This window comes from Peromyscus maniculatus, chromosome 3 (assembly GCF_049852395.1).
Source record: "Peromyscus maniculatus bairdii isolate BWxNUB_F1_BW_parent chromosome 3, HU_Pman_BW_mat_3.1, whole genome shotgun sequence".
NCBI classification, from domain to species: domain Eukaryota; kingdom Metazoa; phylum Chordata; class Mammalia; order Rodentia; family Cricetidae; genus Peromyscus; species Peromyscus maniculatus.
The window spans coordinates 91,958,278-91,976,977 of record NC_134854.1 but is presented as its reverse complement, the minus strand read 5'-3'; the positions used below and the strand labels follow the sequence as shown (position 1 = coordinate 91,976,977).

Below are 18,700 nucleotides of genomic sequence, written 5' to 3'. Positions count from 1 at the left end.
AAGTCTTTAATTTCTTTCTTTATTTCTTCCTTAACCCATTGGTGATTCAGTTGAGCATTATTCAGTTTCCATGAGGTTGTAGGTTTTCTGTAGTTTTTGTTGTTGTTGAAATCTAGCTTTAAACCATGGTGATCTGATAGAACACAGGAGGTTATTCTGATTGTTTTGTATCTGTTGAGATTTGCTTTGTGGCCAAGTATGTGGTTGATTTTAGAGAAAGTTCCATGGGGTGCTGAGAAGAAAGTATATTCTTTCTTGTTAGGATGGAATGTTCTGTAGATATCTATTAGGTCCAATTGGGTCATGACATCGGTTAAGTCCTTTATTTCTCTGTTAAGTTTCGATTTGGGAGATCTGTCCAGTGGTGAAAGTGGGGTGTTGAGATCTCCCACTATTAATGTGTGGGGTTTTATATGTGGTTTAAGCTTTAGTAATGTTTCTTTTACATATGTGGGTGCCCTTATGTTTGGGGCATATATGTTCAGAATTGAAACTTCATCTTGGTCGATCTTTCCTGTGACGAGGATGTAATGTCCTTCTTGATCTCTTTTGATTGATTTTAGTTTGAAGTCTATTTTGTTGGATATCAGGATGGCTACCCCTGCTTGTTTCTTAAGACCATTTGATTGAAAAGTCTTTTCCCAGCCTTTTATTCTTAGGTAGTGTCTATCTTTGAATTTGAGTTGTGTTTCTTGTATGCAGCAGAAGGATGGGTCCTGCTTTCGTATCCATTCTGTAAGTCTATGTCTTTTTATATGTGAATTAAGTCCGTTGATATTAAGGGATATTAATGACCAGTGATTCTTCATCCATGTTATTTTTGGTGGTAGTGTGTGTGTACTTCTCTTCTTTGGGGTTTACTGTTGTGGCTTTATCTATTGCCTGTGTTTTCAAGTGTGTATCTGACTTCCCTCGGTTGGAATTTTCCTTCTAGTGCTTTCTGTAGGGCTGGGTTTGTGGATAGGTATTGTTTAAATCTGGCTTTGTCTTCGAATGTCTTGTTCCTTCCGTCTATGATGATTGAAAGTTTTGCTGGGTATATTAGTCTTGGCTGACATCCATGGTCTCTTAGTGTCTGCATTACATCTGTCCAGGTCCTTCTGGCTTTCAAAGTCTCCATTGAGAAATCGGGTGTTATTCTGATGGGTTTACCTTTATAGGTCACTTGGCCTTTTTCCTTGGCTGCTCTTAATATTCTTTCTTTATTCTGTACATTTAGTTGTTTAATTATTATGTGTCGAGGGGACTTTTTTTGGGGGTCTAGTCTGTTTGGTGTTCTATAGGCTTCTTGTGTCTTCATAGGCATTTCCTTCTTTAAGTTGGGAAAGTTTTCTTCTATAATTTTGTTGAATATATTTTCTGTGCCTTTGAGTTGGTATTCTTCACCTTCTTCTATCCCTATAATTCGTAAGTTTGGTCTTTTTATGGTGTCCCAGATTTCTTGGACATTTTGGTTCATGACTTTGTTGGCTTTAGTGTTTCCTTCGACTGATGGAACTATTTCTTCTACTGTATCTTCAATGCCAGAAATCCTCTCTTCCATCTCTTGCATTCTGTTGGTTATACTTGCATCCGAAGTTCCTGATCTTTTACTCAGGTTTTCTATTTCCAGCATTCCCTCTGTTTGTGTCTTTTTCATTTTTTCAATTTCCCTTTTCAGATCTTGGACTGTTTCCTTTGTTTGTTTCATTGCTTTTTCATGATTTTCTTTCAGTGCTTTATTGTTTTCTTCCAGGATTTTAATGTTTTCTTCCAGGACTTTATTGTTTTCTTGGAGGGCTTTATTGTTTTCTTCTAATTTGTTTGCCCTTTCCTCTAGTTGTTTATAGCGTTCTTCCAATTTTCTTGTCTTTTCCTCTACACAAGCCTCTACCTTCTTCATGAAGTTACTCATAAATGTATAAACCAGGCCTTTTCAGTGAGAACAGAGCTGCATCAGACAAGCAGTGGGAGCAGGATGGAGTCACAGATACAGGTCCTCATGTCCCTGCTGCTCTGGGTGTCTGGTGAGAAATTTTAAAGTATTATAACCTTTTTAGAGGCACTTTTTTGTATAAAAAATTACAGTGTGTGTCAGGATGTAATAATATTTATGCAATAATACTCTGATAATATAGCATTAAGAGGACATTAAATGAAAAATTTAATTTGTATTGAATTCTGTAGTTTTTTTTATTATGCATGATCATTGATATTCCTGATTGCAGGAGCCTGTGCAGATATCGTGATGACCCAGTCTCCATCCTCCCTGGCTGTGTCAGCAGGAGAAAAGGTCACCATCAGCTGCAAGTCCAGTCAGAGTCTCACTTTAGGCTCCAATCACCACTTGGCTTGGTACCAGCAGAAACCAGGGCAGGCTCCTAAACTGCTGATCTACTGGGCATCCACTCGGAACACTGGGGTCCCTGATCGCTTCACAGGCAGTGGGTCTGGGACAGATTACACTCTCACCATCAGCAGTGTCCAGGCTGAAGACCTGGCAGATTACTACTGTCAGCAGTATCGCAGTTATCCTCCCACAGTGCTTCAGCCTCCAACAAAAACCTCCTCTGAGAGTCTTACCAGCTGCCTGCACCACACACAGCCCTGGACCTGCACACCTCCACTTCCCCCTTTTGGCTGAGAGCCAGTGTCTCTGAAACACTGATGAACAAGTTTGCCAAAACCAGCAAAATATAATGGTTTTAATGTCTCTTATGTCTTTTGTTATGAAAAACCTTTATATGACAATGCAAAGGAGAACTCAGTATTATCTTACAATTCCTTTTGTAATACATTAACAAAAACTCTGTTGATTGACTACGAGGGATTTATCTTTTTATAGTTCTGGAATTTGGTTCCAACATAAGAGGCTATGGGCTGAAGTGATGATTATGGCAAACTGTATTTCTGTTGGAAGAAAGAGTGTTTCCTGCTCTTTCTAGATTCTGGAGTGCTTTCTTACTTCCTCACTGATGCCTATTTCTTCTATTTTTTTCTTTTCCTTTCCATAAATTCTTTTAACTTTTATTATATTTTATTTAATATATATGTGAGTGTGCATGTTTCTATGTGTACATGTGACATGGCATATTTCTAGAGGTCAGAGGAAACTTGGACTTGATTGTCTCTTCATCATTTGGGTTCTGAGCTTCAAACTCAGATTTGACATCAGGCTTGGTGTCAAGTGCCTTTGCCATCTGATGCATCTTGCTATATCTTAAAATATTTTATTGATGTAAAGTTATTCTACACAATTTTCTTGAAAGCTATGTTTTTCTAGTGTATCAGGTACTTTCACCGTATGCACTAACCTTTGCCATTTCCCCTTCTGTTTCCTGCTGTCTTTTCTTCCCCAGCTTCTTTTACTTTTATCTCTCTGTCCCTGTCTTTCATACAGACACACCCACACTCACCCATCCTACACTTTCATATACATAAACATATATGAACATCACACATATACATACATAGATACACACATATCCACATATATATATATATACACATACAGTCATGAACTTTACATACCCAATATCCATATACTTAGGATTCAAAAAAAGAGAGAAAATGTGATATTTCTTGCCCTAATTTCTCAGGCCACATCTCCCTCTAAAGTCTCCATATTTGATTTCCAACGGTGAAAACTGAGAAAGCTCCCTTCACACTAATGCTGGATATAATTCTGTGTCAGCAGATGCTACCTTCCAGTCTTTACATTTTATATCAATTAATAAAGCTTATGTTTCCAGAAAGGAATATTTTGTGCTTCCATGTAATATCAGTGTGGTAACTAATTGTGTCCATATTCTGAATAAGAAACTTGTTGAGTACCTATTTTGGAGATATGGCAGGGAACAAATGTGTTACAGAATATGGAAAATTTCTAGAGAGTGCCAGATACCTTAAAGCTGAGTGATTCTTGGCAGTGAACCTTGACTGTAGGTTGCTAAATGTAGAAAAGCCTCAAATAAACCAATAGACATGTGTAAACCAACAGATACAAATCATAACACAGAAAAACATGATCCTTACAAACAAATAAAAAATGATGTTCCAAAGGACGATAATTCCCATATGGATTCAACTCAAAGATCTGAAATAGGTAAAATGTTGGGTGAAGATTTCAAAAACATACTCATAAAAATGGTGAATTACCATAAAAGATACTGTAGTTAGAAGGTTTCCTGTATCCAGCCTGGCCCATGGTCAGAACAAAGCTCTCCCATCTCCAGTTACTCATTGCTTGTAAAATAGTCATTAAGAGTCTTAATATTAGTTACTAAATTCATGGCCTATGGCAGGATTCTTACTAGCTAGCTCTTATAACCTGACCCATTTCTATTAATCTATATGTTACCACATGGGCATGGCTTACTGGTACTTTTACAACTTGTTCCTCCTGGTGGCTCCTATCGTCTCCTTTTTCTCCTTTCTCCTCTCACTGTCTCTTTTGGATTTTCCCTCCTGTCTCCATCCTGCCCTGCCATATGCTAATGCAGCTTTATTTATCAACCAGAGTAACACATACTCACTGCATACAAAAAGACATCTCACAGCACTTCCTCTGTCTGTCTAAACAAAAAGGAAGGTTTAAACTTTAACATAGTAAAATTATATGTAACAAACAGCTATTAAGCAAGAATTACAGTTACAATATCTGGTCTTCGTATTTGTCAAAGTTAAAGGTAATATTCTATCTATCCTATATTTGTGAGTCTAAGGTTTCATATCTAATTTATCTTTTATCATGACTAAGGAAAACTATAATTATAACTATCTAGTCTTCAACTACTCCAAAGACCCCAGAAGGTTATAATAATACATGAGAAAACAGGAGATGAACGCAAGCAATTTTCAGGAATCTTGCTAGAGTAGACAGAGACAACAGGCAGCCTGGAGAATTAAAGTTTCACAGAGTTGATGGTGCATTCAAATTGGCTATAGGCTTAGACTATCTGATAGACCATTTTTAGAAGCAGGAATTTTGAAAGATAATCTTACCCTGTCTTGGTAGAGTTCAGAAGTCACTTTTCCTTGTGTCCTGCTTGTACAGAAAGGATAGTATTCATACTGTCAGCAGTTGTGGCAAGGGCAGTTCTTTGCCCAGTAGGACATTTTGTGCCATGAATAAGACAAACTTCCAAATGGAAATGTCTCAGAAGTACAACATTCTCTCAAGATCAGATTGATGCTGCCAGGAGCAATTGTGTCTCACTTCAAGAGAATTCTAAGTTATCAAAACATTTAAATGCCATATTCTGAAGGTCTATGAAGTGATTGAAGATTACCTATCCATCTGACATATGTTTCTGTAAATCTGGAGAACCTAACTAATATAACTATAGAAATGACAAGTATAGGTGACTATAAATCTGGAAGTCTTATCTGCCTAAATATCCTAAGGACTGACGTTTCACATAAACAAGGGAAACTGTCTGTAAGCAAATGTACAGTAGAAGGACAAAGATCTCAAAATTGTGATAATACATAAAATAGCTTAAGCAGAGATAGGAATGTATAGTGTAATATTCAATATGACATAATCCTATACATGTATCAATAACAAAATATTCTAAATTGGTAGAACATACATACAGTATGACAAATATAATTTTCCATTTGTATCAATATACAAACATTTCAAATAGGAGAAGAAATATATAATTATTGCAACAAATGATGCTGGCATAACTGGATATCAACGTGTAGAAGGCTGCAAATAGATCAATATCTGTCACCGTGTACAAAACTTAAGTCCAAGTGGATCAGTGCCCTCAACATAAATCCAGCTACTCTGAACCTCCTAGAAGAGAAAGTAGGAAGTAGTCTTGAACGCATTGGCATAGGAGATTGTAGTGGGTAGCCATTCCAGCTTGGATCTGGAAGCTCCAACCCCCATTGAGACTCTGGCAACTGTCATGCCTACGAGGCGGGGCGAGGGGAGGTGCTGGAAACCTGAGAGCTGGATGGGCGCGCTCTCTGCGCCTGGACCCTGGATGGTGGAGATTTATTGTGCAGAGCTCCAGAGAACACCGCTGGATTGCAATACGCCTTCCCCAGACCCCTGCGACCTATCCATTCCTTCATTTGTAAGTCATCCACTAAATAAATCTTCCTTTTAACTACGTGGAGTGGCCTTTATAATTTTCCCCAATAGGAGATCACTTTCTATATATAACACCAGTAGCACAGACACTGAGACAAACAATCAATCAATGGGACCTCTTGAAACTGAGAAGCTTTTGTAGAGCATAGGATAAGGTCAACAAGGCAAAGCCAAAGCCTACAGAATGGGAAAAGATCTTCACCAACCCCACATGTGACAGAGGACTGATATCCAGAATATATAAGGAACTCAAGAAATTAGACATCAAAAGGACCAACAGTCCAATTGAGAAATGGGCTTTAGAACTAAACAGAGAATTCTCAACAGAGGAAACTCAAATGGCTGAAAGACATTTAAGGAATTGCTCAACATCCCTAATCATCACGGAAATGCAAATCAAAACAACTCTGAGATACCACCTTATGCCTGTCAGAATGGCCAAGATCAAAAACACTGAAGACACATTATGCTGGGGAGGATGTGGAACTAGGAGAACTCTCCTCCACTGCTGGTGGGAATGCAAGCTTGTACAAACACTTTCGAAATCAATATGGCACTTTCTTAGAAAATTGGGAATCAATCTCCCCCATGATCCAGCTATACCACTCCTGGGCATATACCCAAGAAATGCTCAATCATACCACAAGAGCACTTGCTCAGCTATGTTCATATCAGCATTGTTTGTAATAGCCAAAACCCGGAAACAACCTAGATGCCCTTCAACTGAAGAAGGGATAAATAAATTGTGGCACATATATACAATGGAATACTACTCAGCAGAGAAAAACAATGACATCATGAGTTTTGCAGGCAAATGGAGGGATCTAGAAAAAATCATCCTGAGTGAAGTAACCCAGACTCAGAAAGACAAATATGGTATGTACTCACTCATAGGAAGTTGCTAGATGTGGAACAAGGATGACTGGACTGCTACTCACATCACATCACCAGTGAGGCTACCTGGAAAATGGGACCCCAAGAAAGACATGGAGAAATGGATGAGATCTACATGAACAGCCTGGGCATGAGTGGGAGCAATGAAGGGCGAGGGTTGAGGGAAAGAGAGCGGGAGATCCTAGCTGGATCAAGAAAAGAGAGGGAGAACAAGGAATAGGAGACCATGGTAAATGAAGACCACATGAGAAAAAAAAGAAACAAAGAGCTAAAGAGGCCCACAGAAATCCACAAAGATACCTTCACAAAAGACTGCTGGCAATGGTCAAGAGACAGCCAGGACTGACCTACTCTGGTGATGGGATGGCCAAACAACCTAATAGTTGTGCCATAAACCCCACCCAAGGACTGAGGAATCTGGATGCAGACATCCATGGCTAGGCCCCTGGTGGAGCGCTCAGAGTCTAATTAGTGAGAAAGAGGAGGGTCGATATGAGCAAGAATTGTTGAAACCAAGGTTGGATAAAGCACAGGGACAAATAACCAAATGAATGGAAACACATGAACTATGAACCAAAGGCTGAGGGCCCCCCAACTGGATCAGGCCCTCTGAATAGGTGAGACATTCGATTGGCTTGATCTGTTTGGGAGGCATCTAGGCAGTGGTACCAGGTCCTGGGCACAATGCATGAGTTAGCTGTTTGAAACCTGGGACTTATGCAGGGATGCTTGGTTCAGTCTGGGAGGACTCGACCTGCCTGGACTGAGTCTATCAGGTCGATCCCAGTCCTCTGGGGAGAACTTGATCTGGAGGAGTTGGGAGTGGGGAGTGGGCTAGGGGGCAGGGGAGGGGAGGAGGAAGGGAGAGAACAAGGGAATCTGTGGCTATTATGTAGAACTGAATAGTATTGTAAAATTAAAAAAAGGAAAAAAAATAAATAAAAAACCCAAAAACCAAAGACACAGAGAACATATTGAATGAAATGAGTACATGAATACATGAGTACAGAAAATTTCATGTAAAGAGAAAAAAATTACAAACGCAGAAAGGCATTTAGTTGTCTAATGAACAACACCAGAGAAACACCTCCCCATGTCATGGATTGTGTCTATAATGTAAAAAATACAAGGGAAATAATCAAAGTCCAATGATATAATGGACAAATGCCAACTCAACTCCAAAGACAGACACATCAGAATGACATCTGAACTCTCATTTGAAACTGTAAAGGCTAGAAAAACATGGGACAGTATATTTCAGGTCTTGATAGTAAGTAATTGTTAAATAAGTTAGCCATGTCCAGTATAATTGCATTTTTATTTAAATTTTTTAATATACTTACCATAGTTTCCCCTCTCTCCCCTCCTCTCACTCCTTCTATCTTCCCTACCTCCCATCCACTCCTCAGAGAGTGTAAGGCCTCCCATGTGGAGTCAAAAAAGTCTGGAATATCAAGTTGAGGCAGGGCCAAGCCCCTAACCCCTGCATCAAAGCAGAGCAAGATATCCCTCATCAGGGAGTGATCGCCAAAAACCCAGTTCATGTGCTAAGGATAAATTCTGGTCCCACTGCCAGGGGCCCCACAAACAGATCAAGACACACAACTGTCACCCACATTCAGAGGACCTAGTTAGGTCCTGTGCAGGTTCCCTTGAGCTCCCACTAGCTTGGATCAGCTATCTCTGTGTATTTTCTCATCATGGTCTTGATTCCCCCTTGCTCATATAATCCCTCCTCCCTCTCTTAGACTGGACTCCAGGAGCTCAGCGCAGTGCTTAGCTATGGATCTCTGCATCTTCTTCCATAAGTTACTGGATGAAGTTTCTATGATGACAATTAGGTAGGGTAGCCATCAATGAGATTACATGGGAAGGCCAGTTCATGCACCCACTCAACTAGTGCTTGGGGTCTTAGGTGGAGTCATCTTTGTGGATACTTGGGAATTTCTCTAGCACCATTTTCCCCCACCCCATGACTCCCTCTGTCAAGATATCTCTTTCCTTGCTCTCCCTTTCTGTCCCTGCCCCAACTCAACAACCCTGTTCCCTCAAGTTCTCATCTGCCATCTCTTCCACTTACCCATGCCCTCCCCACCATGCCTGCTCCCAGGTTACCCAAGAGATCTTATCTCTTTTTCCCTCCCAGGGAGATTTATGCCTGTCCTTCTTAGGGTACTCTTTGTTACCTAGCTCTCTGGGGTTGCAGATTGTAGCCTGGATATCCTTTCCTCTCATATCCACTTATGAGTGAATACATACTGTGTTCATCTTTCCGGGTGTGGGTTATCTCACTCAGGATGGTTTTGTGTAGTTATGATAGCCAGAACCTGGAAACAACTCTATGAATGGATAAAGAAAATGTGGTGCATTTACACAATGGAGTATTACTCAGTGGTTTAAAAAAAGCAAAATTGTATTATAAGTTGAGGGACAAATAAGGATATTGCAAGACAATAACAAAATAATGTATTTCATGACCATGAAGACAGCACTGTGGAGGATACTATAAAATACTATGCCCATAGGAGAAAGTGTTTCAATCATGAGAGCACAGACAAATGTTTGTGTCATGAGAGGGATGGATAAACAAGGGCTATTAGGAAAGGAGTCCAGTGTGCCCAACACTATAAGCCAGAAAACTCCAATATAGTTGAGAAGGAGAAATGGAAAACAAACAATCTAATAAATCAAGTAACCACAACAATATTATAAGAATTAATAAAACATTTCTTAATAGCCATATGTGACCATAATTTAGCAATAAAGATAGAGATATTGTTGAACTAGGTTAAAAACTATATCCAACTGTCTGTTTTCTACAGGAAACACACCTAACTGGTAATGACACACAGGTACTGAGAGTCACATGATGGACATAAATCTACCATGAGAATGGGGTCTCAGGCACAGCTCTGCTGTTATCTGGTGCACCAGAATCCAAACAAAGAACTTAACATTGGCACAGTTGTGGAGGATCTTCTCCATGGGAGTAATGTCCTGTGTGAGTCTGTGGTGAGGCAGTCCATCAGTACAGGAGTGTGGAGCAAAGCTGAGCATCTTGTAGCCAGGAAAGAGCAGGGGATCACAGGCACACAGTTCTCCTCATGAGCACAGTGTTAGTGACCTCAAACCTTCCCAGTGGTGCTGTATTCATACACATTTCACTACCAAACAAAACAGAGTGGAGACCAAGGCTTTCACCACATTGGCTTTCTGGGGACAGTCAGATTGCAGTGTATTGCAATCCTTGATTGGGGAGTACTGAGCTTCACTCAGTCCCTTAAATTATAATGATACTATGTGAGGGTTTGAGGATCTATGACATTTCTCACTAACAAATACCAGAAGGTGAAACATGGGACTGTTTCCTGTCAGTGCATACAATATTCTCCCATTTTTAATGCCTCCAGTTCAGGTGCCAATGAGAAGAGAAATGCTCCTTATGAATGAGCCTCACTGTTCAGCAAATCTGGGGTTTGTCTTACAGGAGGTGGTCCTGTGTGTGGAATAGATAGTGATTGTCCAGAGGGACACAAAGTCCAGTATCATTATCCTCCTTTTGTTTCATAGTAGAGACATTGCCAGGGTGTCTGTCACTCTGTCCACATACTGAGCTGGGGTTCCTAAGCTGGTTGCCGACTGACAGGAACTGTGGATTATGAGGAGGTGTAACTGGTTAGAGGGGGAAATGTCCCACTATTTGTGAAGGCTTCATGTGTACTCAGCATTGAATTTGGAGTGAGAAGATGGAGAGACCTGTCTTATCCTCAGTGATGTCTGTTCATTCTAAGTTAGGTTTCCAGCCTCCTTCTTTATCCCATGCTCATGGCTCACTGCTTCTTCTGCTCCTGATGACCTTCAGATTATAGTCTCTTAGTGGAGCCAATGCCCTTCCCATCTAAACATGACACCTTGTTCTTTTCCATCTTATTGAACCTGATTGTTTTCAACTCTTGGTGAGAAATATCACAATGCAAGGCAGGTTGTCATGACATATAAAATTTAATTTGGGGCTAGAGAGATGGCTCAGTGGTTAAGAACTCTTGCTACTCTTGAAGAGGACATGGGTTCAGTTCTTAGCAACCCTATTGCAGTTCACAATCATCAGCAACACTAGTTTCAGGGGATCCAATTTTCTGTTCTGGAATCCAAGGGCAACAGCCACGTATGTGGTACACAGATATACATGGAGACAAAACACATATTCTCATAAATTACAAATAAAAACAAGCTTATGAAAAATTTAATTCTGAGGACTCACAGTGCTCCTTCAACTCAGATCCTTCACAGCAAGCAGAGCAGTGATAGTGCACTCCCCAGATGGAACCTCAAAATAACAGAATGTGATTCCACAAGGCTTGCCAAAAAAAATCTCTTGGGATACACTTAAAATACTCCAGGGAATCCTTTGCTAATCCTAACTGCCATAGAGTGGCAAAATAGCAGGTGTCCTTTAAGCACCAAGTCAAAATTTTCTCAGCTGATTTGTAAATTGAGACAAGGTAGCTTGCCAGTTCCCATGAGGCAGCCTTTATTCCAGCTCTCTGAGATTGGGTCAGCCCCTCTCTTGCTATGGGTACTGCTACTCTGGGTTCTAGGTGAGAAGTTACAGTATTGGGAGCATCCCTTGTAGCCCTTATTGACTTCCATGCTTTGGTGTCCTGATCATTGAAATGATCACCTTTAATTGGTTTAAAGTTTCCCTTTGATTTCATCGCTTCTCAGATTGTAGCTCATAACTAACACAGATTCCACAAAAATGATTGTTTTACACTGGGGTACGTACATCTGTGACAGCAGTGTGTGCTTATCATTTTCAGTTCTGCTGGGGACAATGTGCTAACCCAGTCTGCAGCTCCATTGATTGTGTCTCTAGGGCAGAGAGCCACCAACTGTTGCAAGGCCAGTGAAAGTGTCAGTTTATTTGGTAATAGTTATATGCACTGGTACCAACAGAAACCAGGACAGCCCCCCAAACTCCTCATCTATGGAGCATCTAACCTAGAATATGGAGTCCCTGCCAGGTTCAGTGGCAGTGGGTCAGGGACAGACTTCACCCTCACCATCCATCCGGTGGAGGCTGATGATGCTGTAAGCTGCTACTGTCAGCAGAGTAGGAAGTTTCCTCCCACAGTGCTCCAGGGCTAAACAAAACCCTCTTGGGGTTGCTCCTCACTGAGTCTCAGTTTTAGCTGTGTCTTTGCCAACACATCTCAACCATGTGATTTTAGAAATCTTGTTTGTACAAAGAATGAAGCTGTGAAACAGAGATTTCTTAAACTGATATGCCTGTTTGTCTAAACACAGATGCTTTAGAATTTTTCAATTTGCTTCCTTATTAAACATTTCCTTTTAAAAATATAATATGTGTGTACACATACACGTGTACATGCATGCATCTGTATTTGTATCTGTGTGCATCTGTGTGTGTATTTGTGTGTTCAATAGACTGAGTAGATGATCATTTTAAACTTACAGGAAACTTTCCTCATTCTCTGAAAATAATCAGAGCTTGAGAACTGAAGATTGTTAGTTGTCTTGCAGACAGAAGTTGACGTTCTGACCTTAATGTCACATTTCCTCTTTTATTTTCTTGAGATTTCAAAGTCCCTCTTCAGTACATCACACAGACAAGCTTCCTTCAGCTGGTTTACTGCTTGTATTCTGTTCTGCATCTCCATATCCATCACAGATACTCATCCATGGTCTTAGACTCATTAGCTGTTATTTTCTCCTCATCCAATACTCACATCCTTCTCTATGATATCTTTCACAATGTAGTCACATTCTCTTCTTGCCTAATTCACTTTTTGCTGTCTTCTAATGTGGGAGGAGTGATATATATATATCTCACCAGCTGACCTGGAAATTATTATTTAGTGCCTAGTGACTCTAAACCTGCAACCCAACTGCCCTTTCTCCCTGACTGCTGGATAACATGTCACCATGTCCAGTTCCTTTTCATTGTATAAATCTACCATTGCAGACACATGAACTTTAGAGGCCCAAGTGTGCATAGCCATGGTCATTGAAGGTTTACTTTGTACACACTCTTCACTTCTACATGAGCCTTCTTTGGGCTTCTGCATCCTCCCCATGTGGAGTGAGAAAGCTCAATGGAATGATCCCTAGCAATTTTTCTGAGACACGGGTCTCTGAGTTTTTCAAGTTTATAGTCCTAGTTCAGGATAGTGAGACCATGTTGTGTTAGTCCTAGTGATGCACAATAAGTTAGCACAAACATAGTGACTACAATCCTAACAGGTATATTCTAGGCTACAGATAAGGTGTTGTCAAGGCTGCATTCTCATGTAGGTACACAAAAGTATCTCCTTCTGGGCTAGTGAGGATGATGGCACAACTTTTTTTTCTTTTAATTTTGAAAAAAAATTTCACAAAGTTTCCCAAGATTATCTTGACTTTGCAAATATTCTCACTCAACCCCTCACGTACCAGGATAGAATCCTGATCCACCTGAGTGTCACAGTGGCTTTCACAGTTACTGACATACATGTAGTAAGTAAATCATGAAGGAGGTAGAAGATTTAAGATTACTACTTATCAGCCTCCATGAAGAGGGGTTGCATGAACTTTATCCCGAAACATAGGAAAACATATGTATTTTATTCAAATTCACAAGGAGCCTTTCATGAAACAAACCCATATAGTGAGTCACAGAGCAAAAGTTGTCATTGAATGAAAAAAGAAATAAAAAGTAAAGGAAAGGACATGACTACTCCTCCATATGAAGGAGGGGAGTTTATTGTAGATAAGATTGAAAGCTTTGGTAGAGGATGGACAGGGACATCTGGGAGAGTTCTGAGCGGATTTGAACAAACTGAGCTGGGTCATGTGGAGAGGGGAGAGAGGGGAACCAGGTGCATCTTCCAGGAGGTCAAAGGTAAAAAAAATGGCAGGTACCCAAAATGTCTAGATTATATAGGGAAGATCCTCTGGGGGAAGGGCAGCCCTGACTCTGGGCTGGAAAGGTAAGGGTAGAGAGTATTGTATGCCAGCCATACCCTGTAACAGGTAGGGAATGAGGGATGTTGGGAGAATCTGGTGGCCAGGTCTGCTTTGATATGTTAAATAGGTACCTCAGCCATTTGTCCCAGGTTTGAAACTTAACAGTCACATTTATATGATCTCTACTTTTACTATGGCTGAATAATATTCCTTGAACATATGTACCACTATTTTTTTAAATCATTTCATCTGTTGATATCCAGTAGGTTTATTTCAATTCTTACCACTGTGAGTAGTACAGCAATGAACATGGGTGTGGGGGTTGATCTATTTAATAATGATTAGATTTGTTCAGAAAATTACCTAGTGTAGGAGTAGCTGAATCATATGGTAGTTCCACATTTTCTTGAGGACCCTCCACGCTGTTGTCCTTGGTTACTGTATCAGGTTGCAGTCCTTTCAGCAGCCTTTATGTCTTACTCTTTCTGTACAGACCTCCCACCAGTTCTATTCCTTTTCGTGATTTCCTTTTTATTAATTTTTCATGTAGAGTGATTTTTGTGTGTTTGTGTTGGTTTCTATCTCACTATCAAAATGAGAAGACTCTACAAGCCACAAGGGTCATCTATAAATTACTAAAAATTTTCAGAAGAACACAGGTTATTGGTACACTGGAACTCCCTTTACCTTCAATTATATATAATTATTTAGAAGAAATTTGGGTAATGTTTCCTTTTCTGCTTGGTATTGCCATGTTGAGTATGCAGTAGCTGAACGCCCCACTAAGCCTTTTTCTTGATGAACATATGTTTCCCATGGGGCACAGAACTCATCTGTAACTTGTTGATCTGTTCTTCCTCTCAGTCCAGTTCATGTAATCTTCCATGATGTTCCAAAGACAAGTAACACATATTGGCAGTTGGTCTACCTAAGTAGGGAAGTTTTCATTTTAGGTTATAGCACTATATGAGGAGACTGTGTGCCTTTTATGCTGTAGTAAATGACAACATCCTCTGTCTTTGTTCTGGTGATTTTAAGTATGAAATGAGTATGTCCCTTGACCCAGTGCCACTGAACCTGTCAAGAACCTCAGAATCAAGTTACAAAATATTATAAATTAGTATCTATGGCCAATTTCTTGTCTTGTATACAATCCATTTCAAGTAGGTTAGTTTTTAGGAGACTCTGATTTGACCTGCAAGAGATGGAGGTAAGGTGTCTAATGATGACAACCAGAGATGACAAAGTCTGAGTCATCTCAGTGTCTTCAGAGGATCCTGAAAGAATGAGAGACAAGTATGAGGTCATGCAAAACCATTAGCTATTTAAATATTTAAGTATTATTCTCTGACATTTTATACTAACTACCATGTGATTTTGTTTTGTACATCCTCAATATCCAATTTGAATACATACTTCAGTATTTTCATCCAATAAAATGCCCTCAGAGATTTCCTCACAGTATTTTACTCTTTGCAAATGACAATCATCACCAGAGTCCAGGTGCCTTTTCTTTGTGGATGCTTTCTATGACAAATGCAAAATCCCTGTCCCACTTTGCATGACAAATACTGCTCATCTCTCATGTGCACAGAAAGCACACAGGAAGCAATGTGACCTTAGATCTCATCCTGTGCTGCTTTGCTTTCTCATCTGTGACCTCATCTGTGATCCTGAGCATTAGTATCTAAGCTATAGAAAAAGATCTTCATTCTGAGAACTCATCTAGTGGAACCAAGCAGAATGAGATTTCTTCTAATCCTTGAAGAAAAACGTCTCCCTGGAGAGCCATATTTAAACTGCTAGTGGGTAATGTGATATGGAAAGAGCCAAGAAAAGGGTGGGCAGTCTATCTGGTGAGCCACTGATATAAATTTCTTTCTATTTTTGGAAGAAAACCAAAAAAGTTCATACTACCCACAGCAGTGAACAGAGTCAGCTCTGAAATTTTGACTCCGTTTGAAGGACATGATGAACATGATCCTCAATGTGAATACAGTATTAGAGACCTTGGAAATGCATATGCTGGTCCATCTCTCAAAAGGGAAAAGCTAACACAAACAAAGGAAAAGCTGATATTTATAGGAACTTAAGAGTTTCTGTCATTCATACTATAGATTTCAGCTTCTTCAAGATCTCCTGCTACCAAGTAAAATAAAATAATAATGCCAAGAGATGTTAGAAATAGTCCTTTTCTGAACATAGTAGATTAAAATTTATAAAACCATGTTGGTGAGACTTCATGGATACAGCTTCTGATATACAAAGACACACAATCTGACAGGAAACTCCCTGATCCTCTGTGTCTTACAAGCTATCTTCTCCCTGTTTCTCAGTGTTCCTTGAGCCTGAGATGTGAGATTGTTTTATAGATATATCTTTTGAGGCTGGGTTCCACACATCTCTATATAGATTGGAATGGCTTTGCATAATGGTTTCCATCTGTTGCAATGAGAGTTTTCTTTGATGAGGGGTGAAGATAACCATTATCTGTGGTAATAAGACAAATTATTTGCATGAAGTTATGGATTATGCAGGTTTAGTGAGATAGAGAGTTTAGAGACTCCTCCAAGATGCATGGCTACACTAGCCCTGGATAGTTGACTAGGTTTCAAGTATATGGCATGATTTCCCCCTTGTTAAGTAAGTCTTAAGTTCAATTAGAAGCTGTTGCTTACCATCAAGATATAAATGTCTCTACTGCCCACTTAGGTATATAATACAATACCTATTGTTCCTTGTGGTTCATAGGTGTCATAGCTAGGTAGAGCTGCTGGTTGCTTCCCTCTATTGGAAGCTTGCATGGAAACTTACAGTATGGAAAATGCTAGTCCTCAGGGAGAATGCATTCAGTTCCAGCTCAGCGGTCTCTGAATCCTGTCACATTTGTCTGAAGTGCAATATCATTTGTGAAATATTTACTACAACCTTAGGCATACAAGCTACATATTAGGTATAGAAGACAAAGAGTGACTGATAATAAATCATGGGGAAATCTATTTTAAAATACTTTTGGTATTATATAACTTTACTGTTTATTAAAGATGAAAGCTAATTTGTGTATTAGTGATGTTGTGTGCTGCTTATTATGACAAAGGAAGTTAATCTGTTCTAATGTTTGATTTCATACTATGTAGTACAGTATCAACATATTGCAAAGTATGTAGATAATGTAATTTATAATCATCAACGCTCAGAGTCCCAGCAGAATATGTCAGAAATATGTTTAGAGGCAATTCAGGAATTTTGGGAAATTTTATCAAAGCCAAAGCTAAAATTCTTTTAACCACTTTTCTTGTGACTCAAATCAGGACCTCAAACAGTAACATCTGTAGTTCAGCACTGTAATGGTATACAACCCAAAGATATAGTAACCTGATACTTATATAGTAAGGAATAATGGTTGGTAACTAAATTATTATTTTTTATGCGAGCAAAAAACCTTGTATGTATGGTGAGAACAATTCTGTGCATAACCTAATAGTCTAAAATCCAAGAAAAGACTTCATTTGCAGTGTTACATGGTATGTCGGCATGCATAATGCAAAGTGTGCATGTTGTGTGTTCAGGACCAAGGCTACAGTGAAATCCTATGATACAAAAGAGTTAAGCAATGCCAGAAACATCTCAAATTCATTCTGCATTAGCTTTCCAATCGCTCATGGTTGATGTGCATTCAGAACTTTTATTTTTGCCAATGATTGTTGACCTATGGGATCAGTTACATGACCCACAGATTTAGCTCTAGGGCATGCATTTCTCCAGTAAAGCAAACTTTGTCAGTGGTGGGCTTCAGTGTCAGATTACAACATGACTTCCAGAGGAAATCCTGCTTTTTCACCCTCTCCCTCCATTTCCTATTTTTGATAGCACATTTTCAGTCTCTAGCATTTGGAAGGGTGGTGTCAAGATTCTGTTTGGTTTATGTTTACAATGACATTAAACCCTTATCACCCTATGATTAAATGAGGATGACACATAAATCCATGGAGTGAACTCTGGGTTTGTCTTTGCTCTCTGATGGATGATCAGCTTGGAAACTGTAGTTCTGGAGTATGTAGTGATCTCCGTTCACAGAAGGATGTAAATGACTTTGGAGCTGGGAAATTTTGCATCAGTGTTACACAAAATTCGTCCAAAATTTGTCACCTTTCCTTCTGATTTTTATTTTTTAACTTCTCCTAATTCTTTATCCCCTTTTCTCCTTTCTCCTCCCTTCCCTTCACTGAATTTCCCTTTTTTCTTTTCCTTCTCTCTCCTGCACTTTCCCTCCCTCCTTTCTTCTGTCTTTTCCTCCTTCTCTTCCCTTTCTTCTTTTTTGTCCTTCAGCCTTCATTCATTTTCACTTCCTTTTCCTCCACTTCCTATTCCTCCACTTCCTTTTCCTCTACTTCCCCTTTGTTGTTTTCTGTTGTTACCCACCATGTTAATTATTTCCCAGGGATTTCTATTCTGAGTTAGCTCTACCATCATGTCTGTGAACTGATATAAACATGTCATTGACTGTGAATGGAAGCCTGTCATTAGAGCTTCTAGATGTTTGTGGGTGGAGAGCTCTAAGTTGGACAATTAGCTTCTATGTTGATTTCCACCCCAGTGATTGCTTATTCCCTCTGATAGTATTGGCTGTTGATTTCTTCAGTCTCTCTCACACAGACTGCCATGCTGTTTGCTTCCTCATTTGCTGACCACTTTTCATGGGCTCCTGCAGGACCTCCCACCTTCTCAGGTTTTATAAAACAGGCTTTTCCA

At 39.7% G+C, this 18,700-nt stretch overlaps 1 pseudogene; it reads left to right on the top strand.

Moving 5' to 3' along the window:
- Positions 1 to 2,227: 2,227 nt before the first annotated feature.
- LOC143272230 (immunoglobulin kappa variable 4-1 pseudogene) lies at positions 2,228 to 2,623 on the top strand (annotated as a pseudogene).
- Positions 2,624 to 18,700: the final 16,077 nt, after the last annotated feature.